The sequence below is a fragment of the Chionomys nivalis genome, chromosome 2 (genome assembly GCF_950005125.1).
Source record: "Chionomys nivalis chromosome 2, mChiNiv1.1, whole genome shotgun sequence".
NCBI classification, from domain to species: domain Eukaryota; kingdom Metazoa; phylum Chordata; class Mammalia; order Rodentia; family Cricetidae; genus Chionomys; species Chionomys nivalis.
In genome coordinates, this window is record NC_080087.1 from 54,588,035 (window position 1) to 54,601,293 (window position 13,259).

The following is a 13,259-nucleotide window of genomic DNA, read 5'->3' on the forward strand; positions in this document are numbered from 1 at the left end:
CCTTAACTTCTTAAAACGCCAAGGTCACTGGTATCGTATGGAGCCACATAGGAAGAAAAGGCTTTTATTGTTGCTGAAATAACACTTTCCTTTCAGAAAGGTTTTTTAGCATTTGAGGGGAACATATGAAACATTTTAAAATCAAAACTGTTATTTTGGATATGAATACCCTTGACAGAATTTCAGACTTATTAGGTACAATTTTTATCATGTCAGATGAATCATTAACAGGTTCTAGATTTTTTTTTTTAAGATAATGATTTTCAATCCTTACTTCATGTGAGGTAATTTGCAAATATTCTCTGGAGGATTTTTGTTTTGACTTACTGAAAAATCTGAAAAACTTTTAAGCAGAAATTCTTTGAGATAAAAACTATTTGCTTTTCATTTCATTGAGTGAGTTGATTTTGGATTCTTGTATATAAGAAAAAACTAAAGACATACATAGGACAACTCGAGGGCACACTTCTGAGATCAGAACCCGGGGACATCCAGAATGTGGGTAGAAGAAATGCAACCAGGAAGAAGTCAGGCAAGGATCCAGGTTTTTCCAAGTGTCCAATGAACTAGTCCCGTGGTCACCTTTAGGGAGTCCTGATTCACCCTGAGGTCACCTCTTGGGGGTCACAAGAGGTTGGGGTCAGGGAACTACACCTGCTCACTGCGAAGGAGGTGAAAATGTTTTTGTGGTGGGTGGGTGGGGTCTTTGTTTATTGCTGTTGTTTTTCTTCAGTAACCCAGAATGAAGAGGTAAGTACTTGCTCTAAAGGAGAGCCACCAACTGGCGTTGCTCAGCGCACAGGATGCCTTCCCAACAAGTGATTTTCACTTCTGAAATAATCAAATACGAAGCTGACTGGCCCACGAGTCAAGGTCGATAAAAGGATCCCTCTTTTCTCCATTGACGCTGCACCCCAAACTCAGACTGCAGTGTCGAGTTACCTGATAAGGCCTTGGTAGGTGCCAGGTCCCGTGTGTCAGAGCGTCAGGCGCACGGACTTTCAAGGGCCTGCCGTGGTGGGAACAGGTGCTTCCATGGGGAAAGTCAAGGGGAACGATGATCCCACAAAGCCTGACACGTGACTCAAGATTCCAGGTGTTGCCGGGCGGTGGTGGCACACGTCTTTAATCCCAGCACTCGGGAGGCAGAGGCAGGCGGATCTCTGTGAGTTCGAGGCCAGCCTGGTCTACAAGAGCTAGATCCAGGACAGGAACCAAAAGCTACAGAGAAACCCTGTCTCGAAAAATCCAAAAAAAAAAAAAAAAAAAAAAAAAAAGATTCCAGGTGTTTACTCCCCTGGAGACAGATAGGAATCCTTCTGTGGCTAAATCTTGGCAGCCAAGGATTTTTCTAGCAGCGCCAGGGCTGCAGAATTTTTATCTGCGATTTCCCACGGGCCTGTAACAGTGTCTGCCATGTTAACTGGAACGGCTCTTTCATGGGAAGGTAAGATTCTCGGCAGCATGCTGGGGAAAATAGCACCAGAGCTTCCTGTAGAAGAGATGCCACCTCTGTTGTTGGCCGTGACGCAGAACAAGAAAACACACGGGGCAGGCGTTTGTTTCCTAACAAGCTGTATTCAAGAAAAAATGGTGTTTGATCAGTTAGTTCTGAAAGAGATTTTAATAGAGTCAGATGACTTTTGTTGGCTTGCTTTCCACTGCATGTAACATACACTGTGAGATTCGGTTAGGCTGATGTCAAAAACCTATTTTCTGGACGGAAGGAGATTGGCTTTGATCCTGGAGGGGACAAAAGTAGCTCAAGCAGCTTCATTATCTATATTTTTTTAAAAAAGAAAAAAATTTCTCAAGTGTAGATTCTAACTCCATAGAACATAATGAAAAAATAATGCCTGTAGTATCTTAAATACCAAATGAAACTTCATGATTTGTATTTATATCAATGTTCAGAGAAGCTTTATAACAAACATCCAAACCATTCCTCCTCTTTACCCAAGGCAAAATAGAATCCCATGAGGAGGACCAATGTACCCTTACTTTAAGTTAGAACTGGAAGCACAGAGCTAAGGGCTAGAGCACCTGCCTTGCAAGCCGAGGTCCTGGGTTCATCTCCAGCACGCTGCCTGCCAACACCAATCTAGAGGCTGAAATACAAATCGGTGGTTTTGTGGTTTTGCAGGAACAGCCCTGTAAGAACGTATCGCTTGACAAGGAACTGCTCTCCCACCAGCTAGAAGGACATACTTCTCTCTACAGTGCCCAGAATGCATGTCACCGTGCGCTTCACGCTGCCAGGGTGTTCAGTGCACTGCTCTTCTGTCGATGTGTTTTCTGGTGCAGGCCGAGCACTCCTCAAGACCGGGAACCGCTTGGTATTTTGATTTTACTCTTCTTCACCTTGAACAATGATGGGCTTCCGACCGATGGGGGGGCTGATGCATGGGTGGATGGTTAGATGGATAGTACCCGCCAATCAGTGGGGTGATAATGGCTAGCCTTCCGATGGCTTTCTTACCCGAGAGCCTGCTTAGTGTAAGGGGGCTGCACTATGCCGCCTCAGCACTAACCCTGCCCATTACAGTGTGCAGTTGTTAGTCTCCAAGATAACTGTGAAGGCTTTAGCTGCAACCTGAACCAGGCACAACCAGTGGTTCCACACCTTCCCCGGGCCTTGCCCCAACACCCATGGGTACCAACTCAGACTTCTTCAAGCGTGCTAGCTGACTGCACGGGAGTAAGAAGTCACCAACTGAGGTGTACTCTACAGTGTGGCCCAGGGGAGGTCCTATTTGAATTTGATAATTTTATAAAAACTCTTTGTTCCATTTCCCAAGATAACCATCTCATTGTTTTCATATAAAACTGTTTCTCCAAACCATACAGGTGTGCAATGTCCCCAGCCAGTGCTTGTAGTATCCCTGTTGCAGTGCATGACCAAGTACTTCCGGCCTGTGTGAGAAGCACTGTAGGAAGTGGAGGCTTGCTTGTGTGTGGAGACTGAACGTGGGAAGGGTATCATTGCCCCGTTCTCGTGAGGCTTTTCTGACTTCCCTTCCCACTCAGCCGAGAACAGCCTCACGACCGAGGGGAGAAAAGGCAAGAGAGAACTTGATAGAAAGGGCGAGCCACCCAGAGCCTCCTGGAGAGAGATCAGATTGGCCTCCTTGGCCAGGATGTCACAGGTAGGAGATGGAGGGATGGAGACCTTTGGCAAAGGAGAAGAAGCCTAGGCTGGGAAGAGAGACGCTCTGGGCCACCGCTCTCTGGAGAAACGTGATGAAGGCAGTGATGACGATGGGTACACATGAGTGCTGGTGACTATGCCTCGCTTCAGACTTCCGGTGTATGCTCATTATGAGCTTGACCATGTGCCCCCAAAACTCAAAAGACATACAATTAACATTCACAGTCCAGTGAAGACAGAGGCCCAAAGGACCCAGTGCAATTAGCTGTCTGTAGAGGGGAAGCCAGTGTCAGCTCTGCATGGGATCTGCAGGGGACCACAGCCAGCGCTCGATAGAGGTGGTTCTTCCGGCCTTTCAGGGTGACACCTGATTCCCATGCTTTGAACACAGAAGTGTGAGTGCAAAGAGAAAACAAAGCAGTTGCATTAAAACTCTCTCTCTCTCTTTCTCTCTCTCTGTACTTTCTAGAAAGTGAGGTGGTAAGTGACACCATTCAAGGACAGAGGGTAAGACGCTTTTGGTGTTTTTTGTTGTTGTTACTGTTTTTTCTTTGGTAGATTCATTGGTTTGTTGGTGTGTGTGTGTGTGTGTGTGTGTGTGTATGAGTGTGGGCATGTGCACGCTACAGCACGCATGTGGAGGTCAGAGGACAACCTTGGGCATTAGTCCTTACCTGTCTCCTTGTTTGAAATGGAGTCTCTTGTTTGCCACTGGGTACACCAGGCCAGCTGGCCTGAGAGCTCTCAGGAAGTCACCTGCTTGCCTCCCACCTTGTCCTAAGAATGCTGGGATTATACATGTGTGCTTCTGCGTCCAATTTACATGGGTCTAAAGATCCAAACTCAGTTTCTCGTGAATGCATAGCAATTCACCCATCAGGTCATCTCTCCAACCCCAAGAATAAGGTCCAGACAGGATGTTGATTCCAGGTTCCTGCTGGAGTGTGGCTGGGAATGGAGAGTACAAGCATCCAAGAACTGCTAGCCGAGGGTTTGTACCAACTTGATACCTCTCCTTGTGGCGACCGATAGAGAGAGCTCCCCTATTGGTGTGCCCATTTTTCTGTACCTGCTAGCCACACCGTTTTACTTGCTGCGTCGAACAAGATGTAAATTCCTGGAAGGTACTACTCAAAATCACAAGGTGTTCTGGTTGTTTTGTTCTGGATATTTCTCTTTTAGTTAATTATCTGGTGCTTGCTATGTAATAACCAGTGGGTAGCTATTTGGAAGCAGGGGAGGATGAAACGAGTACTATTCAGATAGCGTTTTAATGAAAAGCACACATGCGACACTGTGGGGACACAGCACGAGAGATGTCTGTCTGTCTTTCCTTCTCTCTCTCTTTCTTTCTGTGTGTTTATAATGGATTCACCTAAGCCTGTCACAAACTAAATCCAAGCATGTGGATCCTTTCGTTTCATATTTTCAGACACCCCCAGGAGATAAGCACTGGAGGATGTCAGGAGGGAGTCAAGCCTCTGGAGATGGGGCTCTGGAACCCCAGCCACCCCAAATGGAGCTGGAGGTCTGTCAATCCCAGAGAGTGCCGAGGAGATGGTTAGCGCGTGACAGCGGCTGCCTAGAGAATTAGAGAACGAATAACAATGCTTTCTGGTAAATTAGCCATGTTACACTGTGCACAACATAGTGATGGAGAGGACTCTTAGAGCGGAATGATAATTTGCCCGCATCCTTAACATAAAATGCATTGATTTTTTTCTACTTTGATAGACTTCTTGATTTTAAAACATGGGCAGCTCCAGGGGCGCTCAGCAAAGCACCGTCGTGAGACGATTAGGAAGCGGAGGAGGAAACGGTGCAATCAGCAAAAAAACCTTCATGAGCCACTTCACCTCCCTCCTCTCACCTGTGAATATCAGGAAATATTTGTTTGTACATTCCTGAAGGTCTCGGAGTGAAAACGCAAGGCATTCATCATTGTCTTTGCTATCGCTAAACCGTGACCTCCCTGTGTTGGAGGGCAGGAAAGCGAGGCTTCCTTCTGTCCGCATTTGTCTGCTCTGATTCAAACAGTTCCTGTGTTTTGAATAGCAGAGGGCGGATGGAAATGGAGCAGAGCTGTACTTAAAACGGCAAGCCAAGAACAAAAGCAGCGTGCGTGCAACCAAAGGGGACCTCGGAAGATACATAGATGAGACAAAACGCTGCGCTTGGCTCAGAGTCTGTTTTCGAAAGCAAATGCAAAATGGAGAGCGTTGCTCCAACCGGAAAGGTTCCTCAGTCTCCCATTCGATTGAAATAAAAAAAGGGGTCCTGTAATCTGCTCTGACAGTCGGAAACTGCCCTGTTGCTCTGAATTATGATATTTGCTCTCGACTAATACAGATTTTTCCAAAGCAGGGCAGCATTTGTAGCTAGAGCGTGCCCTGCCTTTCCGCAGAGCACAGCCATGCCAGTCAGTCTCCTCGTCCCATCCCCCACAGCCTTCTGCTTCTTCAGGTTCCAGTCACCACCATTTTCATGCCATCCTTTGTCTGCTTGTCTGGTCTCCCTTCCTAGGGTCCCTATTAATTTAGTAAAGGCAGACTTTTGTCTTTTAAAGAAAAATTCTCACTATCCATCCCAGGCTGACCTCAAACTCAAGGTCTCCCTTCCTTAGTCCTCCAACTGCTGGCATTTGGGGTGTGGGCCACTATGCCTAGCTAAACCCTTAGGTCTCTACCCTTCAAGGAGAACCTGTGGCTGCTGGACTGTCCTGAGGAGGCATCCTGTGGGAGACCTGCCCTGTCTCCTCTGTATGCTTGCTTGTCTCAGAAATCTGAACTCTGTACCTCATAAATCTCAACCCTTCTCTTCTGGACTCCCATTTTCGGCAGACAAAGGCCTTCCCTGACCCCACTTCTCCTCCCCGTCCCACCCCAGTTACCAGCCCTGCCATTGACCTATGATTGATCAGACACCAGTTTTATACCTGTGTCTCCTGCCACTTGCTACCCATCAGCTTTCTGCAAATAGAAAGGGCGCCCCTACCTCCACATGCTTTGCTGCCGTCTGCCAGGAAATAGTTACAATAAATATGCAAGGGATAATGACTCAAATGTGAATGCCACCCCCTCAAATTGTGCGGTACAACTCCGTGTGTCAATCCCGCCGCATGAACTCGTCAGCGCTGTCCCGAAACCCTGCAGAGACATCCTAGCCTCAGTAGGTCAGCCTAGCCTGGTTAGAGCTTTAAAATCGAAGCTTTTCAGCCATGATCAGAAACTGTAGAGAGACGGTTTCTGCAAGAGACAGTCCCTGGGTAGCAGTGCTTGTAACAGTGGCAGACGCCAAGGACTTAGCCAGAGCTTGGAGTCTAGTGTCGAGCAGACAAAAGCATCCAAGTTAGGGAGCTGGCAAGCCTGACTGTGAGGGCCCCAGGGCAGGGACTGTGCTCAGCCAGGGTCACCATCACCCCTCCCTCTGTCTCTGCTACTTCTTGTCCCATTGGTTTTCCATCCAGCGTAGCCCCCCACTTTCTGGCAATCTTTTACTGCATAACAGATTACCCCCAGAACTTCGTGGCAGAACTAGAGGGAAGTCGTGTATTTTGCTCAGAGATCTGCAGCTAGAGAGGCTCCTGGGGACCACTGGCCTCTCCTCCCCAGAGCAGCAGCTGGGGATCTCTTGAGATAGAGAGCTCGCTAGCTGCTGTCCTTAGCTGCTGAGCAAGAACCCAGCTGGGACTGTGGGTGAGGACTTGGGCTCCCAGGTGGCCCGTGGGCTGGCTCACACAGCAGAGCTCCGTGTTCAGACCTCCGAGCTGACTCACGGCAAAGCAGAGACAAGCTGCACCCACCGAGTCCTAACTTCAAGTTTCTATGCAAAAGAAACGGCAGAGGATTCTAGCCACGAGACTTGAGATTGTCTTGCAGCGGCCCATCACCAGAACATGTAGGCTCTCACAGCTCTCCCGGATGCCGCCCCCACTGTGTTAGGGACATGAAAACTGCATCTCCCAGACTGCCTTGCTGTTTAGACCACAACTGTGAATTGGGCTGCACCAATCAGATGTATTCGGGAAGAGTTTGGAAGGCAGAAAGACGGTGTATGCCAGGTCCTTGCAGCCTGTGTTTCTGTCCTACCAGGAAGCAAGGTCATGGAGCCAGTGATGTCTTCTCTCCAGTCATGGGTGTCAAGATTCAGTTGGTGAGGTGCCATTGGCTAGGCTCCACATTCTAACAGACACTCAAAGGTGATGGTGGCAGCCTATGCCGTTCCTGGCTTCCTGGCTACCCTCTGGCCTTGTTTTGGCAGTCACAGTAACTACAGCTCCAACAGTGGTTTTCTGTATCTCAACCTCCTAGTCTGTGCAAGAGGCCGCTGGTCTGCTGGCAGAGTGGCTCGCCTGGTGTCCTCCTCTAGTCCTTCCAATAGGTCCTTAAGTTGTTACATCTTTCTTCACTTAAAACACCCACCTCCTGCGCTGACCCCAGGGAAGCCTCAACATTCTGCCCCCTGTCTGTCTGTCCTTCCTAGCTAGCTTTCTCTCACTAGTCATTCTTTACTTTGGTTTTCTTTCCACGATGGGGATTGAACCTAGGGCCCACATACACTAGGCAAGCACTCTAGGCCCACTAGTTGTTCTTTTAGTATTTACAGAGTATCTACACAGGCACCAACCAATGTCTCTCATGACTGAGAAACATCCATGAGATAAACAGGTTTGCATCGTCCCTCATGATAGACAAAGAGCAAGAACCAGCAAAACACACCCTTGGGACCCTTTGGCTGGCTTTCTTTTGGGTGTAAAGTTTTCTGGAAACACAGCCACACCCATCTGGTTCTGTCCTGCCAGAGCTGGCTTCACCCAGTGCTAGCAATGTTGAGCACTGATTGACCCAAGAACCCTGAAAATACTTACTTTATAGAAAATGTTTGTCCATTCCTTCTTTAAGCAAGTTCCCATTCCATCTTTAAGCAAGTTCCCATTCCATCTTTAAGCAAGTTCCTGTGGCCCCATCTGCAGGCAACTGTTCTCTCTATGGATTCTGCAGAACTGTGGGTCAAGTGCCAAGTTCAGGGTTAAGCATTTCATGAACATCCTCTGGGCTCGTTCTCAACATCTTGGGGACATACTGTCATCATCACTATTAGTCTTTTTGGTTGTTATTTTGTTTTGTTTCTGTTTTTTTCAAGACAGGGTTTCTCTGTCCAGCCCCTGCTATCCTGCAATTCAGTCTGCAAAGCTCCAACTCTGAGATCCGCCTATCTCTGCCTCCCTTAGGAGTCACTGTTCTTATGACCCCTGCTTTACTGGCAGGGACACAGAGTTAGAGCAAGTTGGGTTCAGGTGAATGATGACAACTCTGTTAACAGAGAGACAAGATGCAAAGGAGGACCAGAAAGGACAGACTCACAGACGGGTGACTAGTGAGCCCCCTGCAGACCCACGCAGGGGGTTGTATTCTCTCGTGTCTCGCTACATGAAAAGTGAGGGCTTCGAATCAGTACAGATTTGGGATTCAGACGCCATTCTGTCACCAACTAGCTGTGTGACTCTGGGCAAGCTATGTGACTTCGTTGAGCCTCTTACTTAGCTTCTAGGTCCTCATGTAGTAAAATAGCCTTTGAGAAGAATAAGATATCATATGTGTGGGGCCTGAAAGCAGAAGCAGGAGGTAGTGGGGGAGGGGAGGTCAGCAAGAGAAAGAGGAACGATAAAGGCTCATAGAGAGGAGACAGACAAAAGCCAGGTACTAGATAACATTTATTTTAAACAGTAAATAAATAGATAAAAAGCCATCTGCAAACAGCAGTGCTTGGCATGTGGCAGAAGTCGTGTCATAACATGTGACACTCAGCTCTTCAGAAAGAGTTCATATGGGTGGAGTGGAATCTAGCCAGAGGGAAGCAAGTCTTTAGCTACTGGCTATTCTATCATCTCCCCTAGGCTGCAACCAAAACTAAGAGACTAGATAGACACTGGGCAGTGGAGCTGGGGACAGAGATGGCTTCATGGGAGAATCTGCAGAATCTATAGAAAGAAACAGTGGCTGGAGAGAGCCCCCAGAGAGTGGTCCTGGGACAGCTACTGCCTACAGTCTCGGTGGGGAGTCCGCCACACTGCCTTGAACACTCTTTGGGGTCATCAGACTCATCTCCTCGTGTGGGCTAGTTCAAGGGAGTCCACTCACAGCAACTGGCCCCACTGTCTGTCCCATCATCTTACCCTGTCTTCCGGCTTCATAAAATGACCCACACCTCCAGACTTGCTGTGCCCAGTCCTCTTTGTAAAGACTTTACTCTTCCTTTAGGACCCTAACATCAAGAGACGGCTGCCCTTCTAGAAGCACCTTGTACTTGGTTGTTGGTCATCCGGCGGCATGCGCCACTTCACCACCTGCTGGGGTGTCAGTCTGTGTCCTAGAGTTTCCTTCTGGCCTCCAGATTCACTGAGGGTAGGAACTTGGCACACTTCAGACCCTCTGATATTACGCTGAACTCAATCCAATGACCGGAATCCTCAGTTGCCATCTGAGTTTCTTCAATACGAAGCATTATGCCAGCACAAGGCTTTTTTTTTTTTTTCTAAAATGGAAATGCATTTAGAGAATGCTTCACATTAAAGGGATGAAAAATCAAAGAACGCATTTTTGGCTAGAAGTTCTGAGTCTCAGAGATGCAAATAAATGGAAGACTTTTTTTTAATTTCGTTTCCTGAATTGATTGGAACCACGACACTGGATTTGGTGCTTAACACTAGACTTTCTGGAACTTTCCACTGGGTAGAAATGCTATCAGCTCTTTACTGTGTTAGGATTGCTGTAGCCTCCAATTAAAACACTAAATGTGACAAGAACAGCTGGAACACCCAATGCAGGAGACTTCCGTGTCAATGGGGAGCCTGCAGCCCTACCCTCAGCTGAACCAAGAGGTACCCCTGACTTTAGGCTTATAGGGAGAGGGTGTGTGTGTGTGTGTGTGTGAGAGAGAGAGAGAGAGAGAGAGAGAGAGAGAGAGAGAGAGAGAGAGGCAGAGAGAGAGAGAGGAAGAGAGAGAGAGAGGAAGAGAGGCAGAGAGAGGCAGAGAGAGAGAGAGAGAGAGAGAGAGAGAGAGAGAGGAGAGAGAGAGAGAGAGATTTGGACACACGGTCACTCAGGTGAAAGGATCTATGGCCCCAGGTCAAGAAGAGCTAGCGGCTCCCTCAGGCAGACTGCGCTGAAGGGTTAGCTACATTGTGCCAGCACGTAAGAATTTCCCATGGCAATCTTGACTCCAGATGTGGGCCTGGCAGCTGGTCTGGGGCCCTGGGCCTGGGGTTCATCCAGCTCCAGATACCCTCAGCTTAGTGACTACTCAGTGCCCAAATGTCCCAGCATCATCCTCCACCCTCAACCCCCAGCTTGTTCTCATACCTCCCTTTCCCTCTGTGGTCTGTGCTTGGGGTCATAGGTCATAGATACATCAAGAAATTGTTTCGAGCCCTCTCAAAAGAGGGAGAGACTCCCAATGGCTAAAATAAAGTACATTTTCTTGCACTGACCCCAACCCCTCCCAAACTTTCTGAAGAGCAAGCAAGCCAACCTCAAACCACAGATCTGGGCCTGCACTGGCATGACCTAAGTAAATCCTTACAAAGACTGACCCAGGCCTTCCCTGGACCTGCTCAGTCAGGCCTTTCTTTGGACAGGAAGCCAGAAACTTGTCTCTAAACGTGTGTCTTAGTCTGTACTGGCTGCTACAACAGAAATGCCATAGGCCAAGCGACTTACAAGTAGCAGAATATTGGGCTGGGAAATCCAAGATACAGGCCTCAACAGGTTTGGTGTCTGTCCGGCCCTGCCACCAAGATGTCTGTAGACAGTTATCTTCAGTTTAAAACTTTCTTCTTTTCTGTCTGTGGTTACATCAGTACTTTCCTATTGATGCGCAAAGTACCATGACCAAGGCATCTTACAGAATGAATAATTCATTTGGGCTTATGGCTCTAGAGGGATGAGGGAATCACGGGAGGAGGTGGCAGACATGCTAGCGGGAAACAGAGAGAGCAAACTGGAATGGCACTGGTTTCTAAACCTCAAAGCCCTTCCCCAGTGACATATCTCCTCCAATTAGGTTCCATCTCCTCAGCTTCCCCAGACAGGGCTACTAACTGAGGACCAAGCATTCAAATGAGTGAGACTGTGAGGGGTGTCTTGCCTGCGTGTCTCTCTGTGTACTACCTATGTGCCTAGTATCTATGGAGACAAGAACGAGGGCATTGGATTCCCTGGGACTGGAGCCACAGACCTAAGCTGCCATGAGGGCGCTGGGACTTGAACCGGGGAGAGAAGCCAGTGCCCTTGCCTGTTGTCTCTCCAGCCCAAAGACCATCTTCTTGTGTTCTCACGGGGCTGAGATGGGGGAGATCACAGCAGCCTGTTGCATGAACTCTCACAATGATCTGATTGCCTCCCAGCACCCCACCTTCTAATGCTGTCCCCTGGGAGGTAGGAGCACAGCATCTGGACCCAGGTCACAGACTTCAGTTTGTAGCAAAGTGCTTACCTTTGCCCTCTCCCCTTCCTCCTACCGAAAACTCGTGGCAACAGAACGTCCCACGGCATACACTTGTGGTCCAGGTCCTGCCCGCCCGGCCTTATTGGCTCAGTCGACAAGGCTCCCACCCCTAGCCTTGACCTGAGGAAGCAACTGAAACACTCACCACCCTCCCTTGCTGGGATGAGGAATACGAAGCCCCTCCAGGAAGGGCCAAGGACGGTCTCAGCCTAGAGCTTTTGGAGAAGCCAACCAAGCCAGGTCATGCCAGATAAGTTGAGCGGGCCTCAACTCCTGAACAAGCAAGTCCCTGGGATGACAGCTCTAGCAGCCTGGGATCAGGATCCTGAGAGTGGCTGTGAAGCTGCACATGGGACTTAAGAAGCACCCGCCTCATGCTGCCCCAGGTAGGGGTGCCCAGCTGCAGTCCTTCTGCTGTAGCTGACGCTGCAAAGGGCTGGCATTTTTAAAGACCCAAAATGTAAATTTGCACTGCAAATTAGTGGCATGAAAACAGCAAACACCATAGATAAAGTAACACCTCCTCCCAACACTGTCTCTCCGGAAGACCCCAGTCCATTTTGTCAGTATCTCTGTGGCTTTTCTGTATTAGCAGACAGGGCTGCTTCCGACATCAGCTCTCGCCAACGCTTCAGCAAACAATGCTTCTCAGAGAACTTGCCCCATCTGCACGTTGTCCACCTTCTTAACAAACGACACAGAATAGCATACAGCAGAGACTTCATCCTTCATTTAGCCCTGCTTCTGTTAATAGTTTTGCTATTTCCGTATTCTCAGTGTTACAGCCAATTTATGCCTTCGCATGTTTTAATGAATAACAGCAAGATTTTGAAAGATCTAGAGCTAGAATTGTTTCTATAGTAATTCAGTAGACTTTTTTTTTTTTTTTTTTGAGAAGGTCTCACTATGTAGCCCACGTGGGCTTGAATTTCCAATCTTGTTGTCTTGGCCTCCTCAGTGCTGGCCTTACAGACACCACCACACTGCTCTGCTTTAACCTATGCTTGTATTTTATGTCTCACGCGGAAATGTCTAGCCAAACTGCTTGGTCAGTGTTTGTAAGCCTCTTCCGGGAATCTTCATTCTGTGTAGATGTGCGTTTGTGGGTGCGCACGCATGTGTGAATGTGTAGAAGCCAGAGATGGATGCTGGGGCTTCCTCAATTGCTCTGCATTGACTTTGACAGAGTTCGGAGCTCATTGGCTCTGCTCGACTGGCTGGCCAGCAAGTCCGAAGGATCCTCCTGTCGCCATTTCCCCAGTGCTGAGATGACAGGCACTCACTACCACACCTGACCTTTTTTTTAGTGTGTGTACTAAGGATCAAACACAGGGCATCACATTCATGCAGCAAGCACCGTTACTGACTGAGCCGTCTCCCCTCCTCCTCCTCCTTCTCCTTCATTTTAATGAGCATCTAGATGATACAAGTGTCCAGGGAGCATCCTTTGAGAGTACAGAAGATAAGTTACTTTAGTTAGCTGTTACCATGGTAACATTAGCCTTACAGGATAGATTCCAGACCTCAATGGCTTTGAACCACCAGCCTCTGTTCTGGACGGCTCTGCAGGCTCAGAGTTCCAGTTTTCCTTCCTAGGACTTGGCTA